The sequence below is a fragment of the Arachis hypogaea genome, chromosome 20 (assembly GCF_003086295.3).
Source record: "Arachis hypogaea cultivar Tifrunner chromosome 20, arahy.Tifrunner.gnm2.J5K5, whole genome shotgun sequence".
NCBI classification, from domain to species: domain Eukaryota; kingdom Viridiplantae; phylum Streptophyta; class Magnoliopsida; order Fabales; family Fabaceae; genus Arachis; species Arachis hypogaea.
Window position 1 is genome coordinate 53,787,515 of NC_092055.1, and position 12,199 is coordinate 53,799,713.

Consider the following 12,199-nt stretch of genomic DNA (forward strand, 5'->3'; position numbering starts at 1 on the left):
CTTTTTCATTATTCTTTCAAGAGCCAACAATTTTAACATTCATAAACTTCACTATAAAAAATATGCACTGTTCAAGCATTCATTCAGAAAAATAAAAAGTATTGCCACCACATCAAAATAATTAAACTATTTTAAAATTCAAAATTCATGTACTTCTCTTTCTTTTTCAGAAAACATTTTTCATTTAAGAAAGGTGATGGATTCATAGGACATTCATAGCTTTAAGGCATAGACACTAGACACTAATGATCATGTAATAAAGACACAAACATAGACAAGACATAAAGCATAATTTTCAAAAAACAGAAAAATAAAGAACAAGGAAATTAAAGAACGGGTCCACCTTAGTGATGGCGGCTAGTTCTTCCTCTTGAAGATCCAATAGAACGGTTGAGCTCCTCTATGTCTCTTCCTTGCCTTTGTTGCTTTTCCCTCATTGATATTTGATCCTCTCTAATTTCATGGAGAATAATGGAGTGCTCTTGGTGCTCCATTTTTAGTTGCTCCATATTGGAACTCAAATCTCCTAACGAGGTATTGATTTGCTCCCAATAGTTGTGTGGAGGAAAATGCATCCCTTGAGGCATCTCAGGGATCTCTTGATGAGGGACTTCCTCATGCTCTTGTTGAGGTCCATAAGTGGGCTCTCTCATTTTCTCCATCCTCCTTTTAGTGATGGGCTTGTCCTCTTCAATGAGGATGTCTTCTCCTATGACAACTCCAGCTAAATTTCATAGGTGACAGATGAGATGAGGGAATGCTAACCTTGCCAAAGTGGAGGTTTTGTCAGCCACTTTGTAGAGTTCTAGAGATATGACCTCATGAACTTCTACTTCCTCTCCAATCATGATGCTATGGATCATGATAGCCCGGTCTATTGTAACTTCAGACCGGTTGCTAGTAGGAATCATAGAGCATTGGATGAACTCCAACCATCCCCTTGCCACGGGTTTGAGGTCAAGCCTTCTTAATTGAATCGGCTTGCCTTTGGAGTCTCTTTTCCACTGAGCTCCTTCCACACATATGTTCATGAGGACTTGGTCCAACCTTTGATCAAAGTTGACCCTTCTAGTGTAGGGGCGTGCATCTTCTTGCATCATTGGCAAGTTGAATGCCAACCTTACATTTTTCGGACTGAAATCTAAGTATTTCCCCCGAACCATTGTAAGCCAATTCTTTGGGTTCGGGTTCACACTTTGATCATGGTTTTTGGTGACTCATGCATTAGCATAGAACTCTTGAACCATTAAGATTCTGACTTGTTAAATGAGGTTGGTGAGAACTTCCCAACCTCTTTTTCGAATCTCATGTCGGATCTCCGGATACTCATTCCTTTTGAGCATGAAAGGGACCTCAGGGATCACCTTCTTCTTGGCCACAACTTCATAGAAGTGGTCTTGATGGACCTTTGAAATGAATCTCTCCATCTCCCATGACTTAGAAAAGGAAGCTTTTGCCTTCCCTTTCCTATTTCTAGAGATTTCTCTGGCCTTAGGTGCCATAAATGGTTATGGAAAAACAAAAAGCAACACTTTTACCACACCAAACATAGAAGGTTTGCTCGTTCTTGAGCAAAAGAAGAAAGAAGGAAGTAGAAGAAGGAGAAAATGGAGGAGATGGAGAGGTATGAGTGGTTCGGTCAAGGGGGGAAAGGAGTGTTTATGATGTGTGAAAATAAAGGAGGGATGATGGGTTTATATAGGAGTGGAGAGAGGGGTAGGGTTCGTGTATTAGGGGTTGGGAAATAGTGATTTTGATTGTAAATTATGAGGTGATGGGAAAGGGGAATGGAGGTGATTGGTGAGGGGTATTTGGGGAAGGGTGTTATGGGAAGGTGTGAAGAAGAGAGAGAGAGAGTTGAGGTAGGTGGGGATCTTGTAGGGTCTACAGATCCTGAGGTGTCAAGGATTTCTCATCCATGCACCATTTTAGCATGCAAACGCCCCTTGGAGTGCCAATCCTGGCGTTAAACACCAGGTTGCTGCTCATTTCTGGCGTTAAACGCCAACTTTTCTTCCCTTTCTGGCGTTAAACGCCAGTCTGGTGCCCTTTTTCTGGCGTTGAACGCCCAGAATGGTACCAGACTGGGTGTTTAACGCCCATTCTGCTATCCTTACTAGCGTTTAAATGCCAGTAAGCTCATCCTCCAGGGTGTGCTATTTTCAATGCTGTTTTTCATTCTGTTTTTTATTTTGTGACTCCACATGATCATCATCCTAAAGAAAACATAAAATAACAATAAAAATTTAACATAGATAAGTCAAAATTGGGTTGCCTCCCAACAAGCGATTCTTTAATGTCAATAGCTTGACAGTGGGCTCTCATGGAGTCTCACAGATGCTCAGAGCATGATGATGGCATCCCAACACCAAACTTAGAGTTTGAATGTGGGGGCTCTGTTTGACTCTGCATTGAGAGAAGCTTGTCATGCTTTTTCTCCATGTGTACAGAAGGAGATTCTTTAGCTTTAAACACAAGGTAGTCCTCATTTACTTGAAGAACCAACTCTCCTCTGTCAACATCAATCACAACTTTTACTGTGGCTAGGAAGGGTCTGCCAAGGATGATGGATTCATCTTTATTCTTTCCAGTGTCCAGGATTATGAAGTCTGCAGGGATGTAAAGGCCTTCAACCTTTACCAAGACATCCTCTACAAGTCCATAAGCCTGTTTCCTTGAATTGTCTGCCATCTCTAGTGAGATTCTTGCAACTTGCACCTTAAGGATCCCTAGTTTCTCTATTACAGAGAGGGGCATGAGGTTTGTACTTGACCTAAGGTCACACAGAGCCTTCTCAAAGGTCATGGTGCCTATGGTATAAGGTATGAAGAACTTTCCAGGATCCGGTTTCTTCTGAGGTAATTTCAGTTGAACCAGATCATTTATTTCATTGATGAGCAATAGGGGTTCATTGATGCGCATAAACGTGTTATGCTACGATTTAGGAAATTGCACGATCGGCAAAATTCCTTCCGGCAAGTGCACCGGTTATCGTCGTCAAGTAAAAACTCACAATAGAGTGAGGTCGAATCCCACAAGGATTGGTTGAGTGAGCAATTCGGATTAGAAGTGTGTTCTAGTTGAGCGGAATCAAGATTTGAGATGATAATTGCGGAATGTAAAATTGGCGGGAAAAGTAAATGACAAGAAAATTAAATGGCTGAATCTTAAATTGCATGAATTAAAGAGCAGAATGTAAATTGCTGAAATTAAAAGGGAATGGGGATGATTGCAAGAATTGAATTGCAGAATGTAAGAGAAAGTGGAAATCAGAAATGGGGAATTCATTGGGTTTAGGAGATATTGAAATCTCCGAATCAAAACATGTAAATCTCTTCCTCAACCAATGCATTCATTGAATTTTGCTTGGCAATCTTATATGATTGGATCCCAATTCCTTGGCTCACCAATGCTCTCTAAAAACAAACAAATTCCCAATCCCTTGGTTTAAATGTTCATAAGAAGAGATGATGCTTGATCACTGATTATACCACACAATTTCATGAACCACAATTTGGTAGGATTACATGTCACAATATCCATCCAAACCCCAATCCAATCCACTGTGAGAAAGCTTCTCTAGCATGAATCCTCCATTCCTTTCCCAAGGCTCCGAAGGATTCCAAGTATGAGTAGTCTCTTTCCCAAGACAACTACTCAATGGAATTAGATCGAGATGCTTTCTAACAAAATTCAAGAGAAAAGATTGAAGAAGAAGATAAACTATTATTGATTCATTGAATTACAATAGAGCTCCCTAACCCAATGAAAGGGGGTTTAGTGAATCATAGCTCTGAATTCAATTACAAAGAAAAGGAAACTAGCTAAAAGTGAAAGTAAAAGTCCTCTCTAACTTAACTTCTATCCTATTTATACACTTTCTATATTGAGCTTCAGTTGTGCTTCTTGGGCTTTGAGGCCTCTCCTTGCTTTCCTTTTGCCTTGGGTTTATGATCCATAATCTTGATGAGGTTGTTGATCCAGATCCTGTAACATTTATTGAGCCAACTTAGTGATAATCAAATAATGACACATGACTCAATAAATTGAGATTTCAAACTCATCAATCCTTCAGGCCCAATCCCATAAACCATGATATTCAATTGGGTTTCATACCAAAGTAAGTTTAAGTTAATAATTGTGCTCAAAGACTAACTTAAATCACAATATTTTTGGCCCAGAAACCCTTTTCAAGAGTGGCGTTTAAGTTGTAGTTTAAGCTTAAACTGCAACTTAAACGCCAGACACTTCCAGTGAGGCCATTTGTAGAAGCACGTTTAAGCTTCAGTTAAGGTTAAACTGAAGCTTAAACGTGGAAATGGAAGAAGGTAGCCCTGGAGAGTCATGTAGTCGAACACGTTTAAGCTTCAGTTTAAGGTTAAACTGAAGCTTAAACGTGGAGATAGGAAGGGCAGCCCTGGAGGTCGAACACGTTTAACCTCCAGTTTGAGGTCAAACTGGAGGTTAAACGTGGAAAGGGGTGGAGGCATACTGGAGGTCGAACACGTTTAACCTCCAGTTTGAGGTCAAACTGGAGGTTAAACGTGGAAGCTTGGAATGGTGGCCCTGGAGGTGTCGAACACGTTTAACCTCCAGTTTGAGGTCAAACTGGAGGTTAAACGTGGAGGTGGAGAGAGCAACCCTGGAGTAGAAAAGCTATCGAACACGTTTAAGCTCCAGTTTGAGTCAAACTGGAGCTTAAACGTGGAATGGCCCCTGGTACTCTTCCTGGTTCTGGCGTTTAACCTCCAGTTTGAGGTCAAACTGGAGGTTAAACGTGGAACTCCTCCCTGGGTGGCATACTCATTCTGGCGTTTAACCTCCAGTTTGAGGTCAAACTGGAGGTTAAACGTGGAATGCTCCTTAAGTGAGGCTTTTCATTCTGGCGTTTAACCTCCAGTTTGAGGTCAAACTGGAGGTTAAACTTCAATCCCAGCATTTCTTATCCTTCATGATTTTGGCGTTTAAGCTCCAGTTTAGGCTTAAACTGGAACTTAAACTCCACATGTGATATACAAGCTTCCTTTATTGATTTTGTTGCTTCCTTGCTTAGCCTCTTCTTCCCTGAAATCATCCAAACAATTGCATCAAAGTCTTGCAAAATTTCATGAGAAATCTTTCATTCATAGCATTTAAGTAATATAACTAAAACTCATGGCATTTGCCTCAAAATCATATTGTTTGGATGGTTCATTACTTTGTTCTTCATTTAACCATTTTTGGTTACTTTAAGCTCAAGAAAATGCATAAAACAACTAAAACTAACAGAAAAATGCTAGTGAAACTAGCCTATGATGCCTTGGCATCACAACACCAAACTTAATACTTGCTTGTCCCTAAGCAAGTTCTGAGTTAATTGAGAAGAAAGTATGAAACAGAAAGCAATTACATTGGCTATATTAGCAAGCATTTGAAGTTCATCAGAAGGGTTTTATGCAGAAAGTTGCAGCATCACTTTTTCATACTTATCAGGTAGGATTATCACTTTTTCATTGCATCCATCAAAAATTGCTATGGCCTCTTGTTATTCTTATGTCTTTAGCACTTTTCTCTTCTTTGTTTTTCTTTTCTTTTTCTTAGAGCTTCTTTTGCTCCTTGTTTGCTTAGTGTCATGTGTTGCACAAGCCTTTGGCATTTTCTTTTTCTTATCAGTGCACTACACATATCCACTTTAGGCATTTTAGTTCACATTTCTTCTTGAGACATTGTTGCCCAGCACCTCTTTGTGTGACTAAATGTTTTGTATTTAGGTTGCTCTTGATAGTGGACTTTTGGTTGATAATCCCGGGTTAGTTAACCCAAGTTACCAAGTGTTGAAACACTCCTCAGAACCTATTCATCCAAGCATATCCTTAATACATAAACACCACAGGCATTTGTCTCAGAAGTTCAAACCATTGGTACCTAGCTTATTTTCTCAATTTTTTTACTCTTTGATTGCCTTTTTCCGTGGCTTTTTCTTTTCCTTTTTCTTTCTTTTTCATGGCCAAAGACATTTATTCATCAAGATCCATAGACAATTTTTACTTCTACATAAAAAATGATAATTCTACACTCTAATTTTAGTGATGTGACTAAACAATCAAGCATGCATACCACCACTTAATTCTACTTGATTTGTCACTAATTTAGCCAAGTTACTTTTGTTCAAACTTTTCTTTTATTTTTGAAACAGAACAAGCATGGCACGCACTTGTTTAAGAAGGTGAAGTTATATCCAAACATCTAAGCATTCACTTTATTCAAAGCAATTAACAAAAAAAACTACACATTCCAGAAAGATTCAACATTTACAGTTTAAACCAGAACACGCATGCTTTTGTTTAACCATTTTAAAGAATTATCAAGGAATAATACCACCTTGTGAAATTCCTTGTTTTCTCTTTGTTGTCAGGAAACACTTTGATTTCTCCTTCTTCTTCCTAAATGTTGCTTCTTGCTTTAAGGTTCTTGTTTCCTTTCCTGCAAAGAGTAATGAAGTTGCTTGCTCCTCAAGCACTTAAGTGGTTAGCTCAACTATGTGTGGGTAAGTATCGGATTCTTAAGTTGGTGTGTGAACACCAAACTTAGTCTCCCACTTACTTCTCTGTGTTCTTTGAATCCTTGAGTTATCTTGGAATGATGTTGCTACTAAGGGTTTTAAGCATTTCTGTGACTGCTTAGAATAGTTGTTCCTTTCACATAATTCAAAGGTTGTTGTGTTCAGTTGATCTTTATGGTGGAACACCAAACTTAGAGTCACACATTCCCCTTTGACTTATGGAGCCATGAATTCATTGTTTGGTGTGAAACACCAAACTTAATTCTTTGCAATGCACAGAAACTACTTTACCCTTTTTATTGAAACAAATAAAAGAAACAGCAAAAAGGTATTACCTCAGGTTGGGTTGCCTCCCAACAAGCGCTTGTTTAACGTCATTAGCTTGACGGTCAGCTTCCTCAGTTGAGGTGATATTTAACTTTGTCCTTCTCCTCCACATCTCCCAAGTAATGTTTGAGTCTTTGACCGTTAACAATGAAGGTTCGTTGCGACTTTTCTTCCATGATTTCTACTTGTCCATAGTTGGAGACCTTGGTGACAAAGAATGGTCCAGACCACCTTGATTTTAACTTCCCTGGAAATAGCTTTAGCCTAGAATTGTAGAGCAATACTTTTTGCCCTTCTTTAAATGTCCTTGGGGCTATGTTGCTGTCATGCTTCTTCTTTGCTCTTTCTTTGTAAATTTTGGCATTCTCATAAGCTTCCGCTCTGAATTCTTCCAATTCTTGAATTTGCAACATCCTTCTTTCTCCAGCGGCTTTGTTGTCCAAGTTCAGAAGTTTCAAGGCCCAGTATGCCTTGTGCTCCAACTCCAGTGGCAGATGGCAAGCTTTTCCATATACTAGTTGGTAAGGAGACATTCCAATTGGTGTTTTGAAAGCTGTCCTATATGCCCAAAGAGCATCATCTAGCTTAATCGACCAGTCCTTTCTTGAAGTTCCCACAGTTTTTTCCAGGATTCTTTTGAGTTCTCTGTTAGATATTTCGGCTTGCCCACTTGTCTGTGGATGGTATGGTGTGGCTACCCTGTGTTTGGCTCCATATTTTAGGAGCAATGCCTCTAATGGTTTGTTGCAAAAGTGGCTTCCTCCATCACTGATGATTGCTCTTGGAACCCCAAAACGGCAAAAAATGTGTTTTCTGAGGAAGTTCATGACTACCTTATTATCATTGGTTGGAGTTGCTATTGCTTCAACCCATTTGGAGACATAATCCACTGCCACAAGAATGTAATTATTCGAGTATGAGGAGGGAAATGGTCCCATGAAATCTATCCCCCATACATCAAACAATTCAAGTTCCAGAATGAATTGTTGTGGCATTTCATTTCTTCTTGGCAGGTTCCCAGCTTTCTGGCATTCAGGGCAGTGCTTCACTAATTCTTTTGCATATTTGAAAATAGTAGGCCAATAAAAACCACACTGCAACACCTTAGCTGCTGTTCTTTCCCCTGCAAAGTGCCCTCCATAAGTGGAGCCATGACAGTCCCATAAAACTTCCCTTCCTTCTTCCTCGGATATGCATCTTCTGAGTATGCCATCGGAACATTTTTTGAACAAGTATGGTTCATCCCAGATGAAGTATTTGGCATCATTTACCAATTTCTTCTTTTGATGTTTGTTAAATTCCAAAGGTAAACTCCCAGTGGCCTTGAAGTTTGCTATGTCTGCAAACCAGGGTGCTTTGTGAATTAGCATGAGTTGTTCATCAGGAAAACACTCATTTACATGTGTGCTTTGTGTGCTTCCTTCTTCACATGGTATCCTTGATAAATGATCTGCCACCTTGTTCTCTACACCCTTCTTGTCTATGATTTCAATGTCAAATTCCTGCAACAAAAGAACCCATCTAATAAGTCTCGGTTTAGATTCTTGTTTGGCAAGTAAATATTTTAACGCTGAATGATCAGTGAAAACAATGACTTTAGATCCAATGAGATAAGATCTAAATTTTTCAAATGCAAAGACTATTGCCAAGAGTTCTTTTTCAGTGGTTGTGTAATTCCTTTGGTTAGCATTCAAGACTTTACTGGCATAATAAATCACATGTACCAAATTGTCTTTCCTTTGTCCTAACACTGCCCCAATAGCAAGGTCTGATGCATCACACATCAGTTCAAACGGTAAGTTCCAATCAGGTGGGGCAATGATAGGTGCAGAGGAAAGTTTTTGCTTCAAAAGTTCAAAGGCTAACATGCAATTTCCATCAAATACAAAGGGTGTATCAGAGACAAGCAAGTTACTCAAAGGTTTGGCTATTTTAGAAAAGTCTCTAATAAACCTTCTGTAAAAACCAGCGTGGCCCAAAAAGCTCCTAACTGCCTTGACATTACTTGGTGGAGGTAGTTTTTCAATGATTTCCACCTTAGCTCTGTCCACCTCCATGCCTCTATTAGAGATTTTGTGGCCAAGGACTATTCCTTCTGTGACCATGAAATGACACTTTTCCCAGTTTAATACTAGATTAGTCTCTTGGCACCTCTTAAGCACCAAGGCAAGGTGGTGTAGGCAGCTGGGAAAAGAATCCCCAAACACAGAAAAATCGTCCATGAAGACCTCAATAAATTTTTCAATCATGTCCGAAAAGATGGACAGCATGCATCTTTGGAAAGTGGCAGGTGCATTGCACAATCCAAAGGGCATGCGTCTATAAGCAAAAACTCCATATGGACAAACAAATGATGTTTTCTCTTGATCACTAGGATCAACTACTATTTGGTTGTAGCCTGAATATCCATCCAAGAAACAATAGTAAGCATGTCCGGCAAGCCTTTCAAGCATCTGATCCATGAATGGGAGTGGGAAATGATCTTTTCTGGTGGCTTCATTGAGCTTCCTGTAGTCTATGCACATCCTCCACCCAGTAACGGTTCTTGTGGGTATGAGTTCGTTCTTCTCATTTGGCACCACCGTTATGCCACCTTTCTTGGGAACTACATGGATGGGACTAACCCATGGGCTATCAGAAATGGGATAGATTACCCCTGCCTGCCATAACTTCCTCACTTCCTTTTGTACCACTTCTTTCATGACGGGATTCAATCTTCTTTGAGCTTGAATGGAGGGTCTAGCATCTTCTTCTAACAAGATTTTATGCATGCATATGGATGAACTTATCCCCTTCAAATCAGCTAGGGTCCATCCAATGGCATCTTGATGAGTTTGCAGCACCTTGATCAATTCTTCTTCTTGTTCTTGGCTCAAGGCCGAGCTAATGATAACAGGGTGACTCTCATCACTACCCAAGTATGCATACTTGAGATTAGGGGGCAATGCTTTGAGCTCAGGTTTTGGTGCTTCCTTTTCTTCTTTCACTTTCTCTGGCCTGCTTAGCATAGTTGTGTCATCATCCTTGATATCACTAACTTCAATATCCTTGGTGAGCTCCTCCTCTGCCACTTCCTTTATTGTTTCCTCAAAAGTTTCTTGTACTGCAATGTCCACTACATCAACCCTCATGCATTCACTTAGTGATTCTGATGGATAGCTCATTGCCTTGAATACATTAAACACCAATTTCTCATCATGGAGTCTAAGAGTGAGTTCACCCTTTTGTACATCTATGATGGCTCCAACAGTAGCTAGGAAGGGTCTTCCCAGAATTATTGAAGCTTTGGCTTCTTCCTCCATATCTAACACCACAAAATCAGCAGGAAATATAAATTCTCCCACCTTCACCAACAAATCCTCAACTATTCCATGAGGGAATTTAAAAGTTCGATCTGCCAATTGGAGGGCCATTCTTGTTGGTTTGGCCTCTTCAATCTTCATTCTTTTCATCATTGTTAGCGACATCAAATTGATGCTGGCCCCTAAATCACACAAGGCCTTCTCCACCATGACTTCTCCTATAATACAGGGGATTTGGAAACTGCCTGGGTCCTTCAATTTCTGAGGCAATTTGTGCTGAATGATGGCACTGCATTCTTCGGTTAACAACACAGTTTCCTCATTTCTCCAGCTTCTCTTCTTGGTCATCAATTCTTTTAAGAATTTTGCATAGAGTGGCATTTGCTCTATTGCTTCAGCAAAGGGAATGTTGATTTGAAGCTTCTTGAAAATCTCCAAGAACCTGGAGAATTGGCCATCCTTTTCACTTTTCATCAAACGTTGAGGATAAGGTGCTTTAGGTGTGTAAGGCTTCAAGATCTCTTTTTCTTTTTCTTTTGTTGCAAACGGTGTAACAGATTGTCCTTGTTCTTTGTCTTTCACATTTTCCTTTACTTCATCCTCTGTGGTTTCCCTTGAAATCTCCTTTAGATTCTTTCCACTTCTGAGGGTTATGGCCTTACATTCCTCCCTTGCAATAGCCTTAACAGTATGAGAACTGCTTGTCCCAGGGGCTTGCTTAGTCAAATACAAAATTTGATTTTCTAGCTTCTGGATGGCAGCTCCTTGGTTTTGCAAGTTAGAATTTACTTCTTCCTTAAAAGCCTTTAATTCAATTATGTCTTGGCTCATGGTTGTAAGCATTCCTTCCATCCGGTTTAATTGATCTTGAAATTGTTGGTTCGGATTAGGTTGGGTATGTTGATTATTTTGGCCATGATATGATGATTGGGGGTAAGTGTTTTGTGTGGCTTGGTATGATCTTTGGTTGGAGTTTTGGTATGTGGAATTGTTTTGTTGGTTGTGGTTGTAAGGTTTGTGGTTTTGTGGTTGGGTTTGTTGGTTTCCCCACCCAAAGTTTGGGTGGTTTCTCCAGCCTGGGTTGTAAGTGTTGGAGTGTGGATCATATGATTGCCTTTGTTGGTTTCCCACATAGTTAACCTCATCCCAATCACCTCCTTCATGATCTTGTGTGTGTATTGCAGCCACTTGCTTTGTTTCTAATTGCCTGGTAAGCTCTGCTAGTTGCTTGGCAAACACCTTGTTTTGGGCTAGAATTGTATCAACATGGTTCAGCTCCATGACTCCCTTAGTGTTGTGCCTTTCTGATGCATAGTAGTACTCATTCTCAGCCACTGTCTCGATCACTTCAATGGCTTCTTCCACGGTCTTTTTCTTGTTCAATGAACCTCCTGATGAATGGTCTACAGCCTTCCTTGATTCATAAGAGAGCCCCTCATAGAAGATGTGCAATTGCACCCAATCATGGAACATGTTTGGTGGGCATTTCCTTGTCAAGTCCTTGAATCTCTCCCATGCCTCGTAGAGAGTTTCACCATCTTGTTGTCTAAAAGTCTGAACCTCAGATCGAAGCCTATTGACCTTTTGTGGAGGGTAGAAACGTGCCAGAAACTTGCCTTCCACCTCATCCCATGTGGTTAGACTCCCCCTTGGGAATGATTCCAGCCACTTAGCTGCCTTGTCCCTAAGTGAAAATGGGAACAAGAGCAGTTTATAGGCATCTTCCTGGACTCCATTGGACTTCACAGTGTCACAAATTCTCAGGAATTTTGTGAGATGTTGGTTTGGGTCTTCATTAGCACTTCCTCCAAAGGAACAATGATTTTCCACCAATGATATTAGCTGTGGCTTGAGCTCAAAATTGTTGGCCTGAATGGGTGGTTTCTGGATGCTACTACCACAATTCCCAGAGGTTGGGTTTATGTATGAACTAAGAACCCTCCTCTCAGGAATGGCATTGTTTCCATCAGCTCTCTCATGGTTGTGAACTTCTCTATCCATGTTGAGATCTAGAGCTTCCTCAAAATTG

The 12,199-nt window shown here is 40.2% G+C and overlaps 1 non-coding gene across 1 annotated transcript; it reads left to right on the plus strand.

Moving 5' to 3' along the window:
* The first annotated feature begins 11,641 nt into the window (after positions 1-11,641).
* Positions 11,642-11,745, plus strand: LOC112788402 (small nucleolar RNA R71). The gene has a single exon (XR_003195767.1). It is a non-coding gene; the product is annotated as a small nucleolar RNA R71 (small nucleolar RNA).
* Positions 11,746-12,199: the final 454 nt, after the last annotated feature.